Raw genomic sequence first — 2,437 nt, 5'->3', positions numbered from 1 at the left:
TTGAAACTATATGAAAATAAAATAAAATTGTATAAAAATAGACTCGGAATGAATGAGTTTGATACGTACGTATATATCCAGGAAATTAGACTTGTGTGCTTGTAGGTGTAAGCAAGAATATATCCAGCTTGATCTTGTTGCAGGGGCCACTAAGGATATTTGCAATAATACCTTTCCAAATCCAAGAAGCATTATATATGGCCTCTATGGATGGACTACTAATACTACTACAAAAAAGACATTTAATGACAAAAAAAAGGGCTTTTCATGACAGTTTTCAAGACACAATGAATTCAGTTGACGTTATAAATGTAAACCGTCATGAAAAAAGACTTTCCACGATGGTTATTTTAAAAAACCGTCGTAGAGTTTTAAGTAATAACCGTTGCGGAAAGTTTGATTTTAACGGCGGTTACATATGTAACTGCCATTAAAAATTCATTTCACAGCGGTTATTGAAATGCTTAGTTAATTTTTTTTTTTACAAATTACAATTCAATTTCTTATACAACCTCCATGCAATGCCAATTACAGACCAATTCCAACCAGCATAGCAGAAGAATACAAAATTATTTCAAGACATCAACTCAATCCTAATACTAACATAACTAATATTTCCAATTCTTATGTAATCTACTACACCTAATAATCATCAACTTATCTAGTTAATATTTCAACTAAAGATATGTAATAAAACAATGATTTAAAATGTGAATGACTTAACTATTTCGCATTTTCAAAGCTCTGAAAAAAATGTTGTTGACAAAGTATCCTTTATTATGTTGACTTCTTTAGGGTCATATGGCACACTATCTTAAAATGCCTGTAAATTAAAAATAGCAAAAACAATAGTCAACTTGGTTAGAGATGTGAAAAGAATTGAAGAATTACAATGTAACTTGTATTTACCTCGTCTGAATTCTCAGTAACCTTTGTTTTAATGATGTCATTCATATAGCGGATGACATAATATTCGTGTTCAATATTCTCGGGTTGACAACAGTACTAACAAAATGAAATATAAAATTGAATATCTAACTTTGATTATCTAAAAAAATTTATAAACATTAACTTTGATATCTAAAAAATATATAAACATATACTTAGCTCAAAACAACATGTGAGAAAATCTATGTTGGTGGTGGCTTATTTTTCTGTTTGGCTACCACGTTGAAACTATAAAAAGCCCTATCAGCAATCAGAAAAAATGATATTAGAGCAAGTTTTTGTAAACTTTACACATAATAAATATATAAATATAAACTCACGTGTCAATAACATCTTTAGTTTCGTCTTGTGGAGCTTCACAGAGGGAATCGAATTAGTAGACATTGTTATTAAGAGGGTAAAAACAATGAGGGTCTAGTGATAACTACAGAATACGAACCATGCTAATTATAATCATGTATATATAATTTGTGTGTCTTAAATACAATAATATACTTACCCTTTCACGTAATATGCAGAATATAATTTCTTCTTTGTATGGTTCATTGTGGTCATCATGTAGATCAACCTCACTTCCACAATATTTATTGTTTTCTGCAAACCATTTGAGGACACATAAAGTCATATATGCTCTCAAGTCCTCTATCTTAGCAGATGTGGGTAAAGTGTCTGTTATTCAAATAAAAAAAATTACGACATGCATAAATATAACATGAAATAAGAAAATGATATTGTAACGTACAAAATAACTAGCTGCATGAAAGCTATATCCAACTCCTCAAAGTTAAGGAACTGAACAAGATTCTTCTTGTCAATAGTGTAGTCATATGTTTTTTTTTTGGCTAAAGCGTAAGTATCTTCCTATCAGAGGCAATCCTATTAGAGGCACTGTCAGGTACTAAATGTGAGTACCTCTCCTAATGGGGATTCGAACATTGGTTCTTCTTGTTATAAGGGACTAACCCCTTCCACTAGACCCAACCCCTGTTGGTAGTAGTGTAGTCATGTGTTCAATCTGAACCCACAACCCCAATAGCATTTTGAAAGTAAATGGCTACTCTATATTTTACACCATGGCATAAAGAACCGCTAAACTTTCATACATAACCTCAATGTTGGCATCGAGAGGCTTGAGGATAGGAACTATGCTCTTTGTCACCCTTGTCACTATCACTTTCTTTATCATTGTTACTAGCTTTTTAACAAGTCTTTTTTGCCATAAAATGAAATTTTCTTTAGCCTGGGCCAATAGTCGAACCTTATCAGTAGGGTAGGGCATTAGTATACTACCTTCATTATGGACTTTATCCACTATTACTCTCAGTTAATCCTTTGAAACTTTCTTGCCATGGATTGTTGTGCCCGAGAATGCTCAACCATTAGTGACATGGATTGTTGTGCCCGTAGAGTCCACACAAAGAGCACACGATAGTCCATTGTCTTGGGTATGTTCTAGGTTAGGATTAGGATCAGACACTGTTAGTTGTTA

The sequence above is a fragment of the Neltuma alba genome, unplaced genomic scaffold, assembly GCF_004799145.2.
Source record: "Neltuma alba isolate B1F8T4 unplaced genomic scaffold, ASM479914v2 tig00003744_pilon, whole genome shotgun sequence".
NCBI classification, from domain to species: Eukaryota; Viridiplantae; Streptophyta; class Magnoliopsida; order Fabales; family Fabaceae; genus Neltuma; species Neltuma alba.
Note: the sequence above shows the minus strand (reverse complement) of the source record.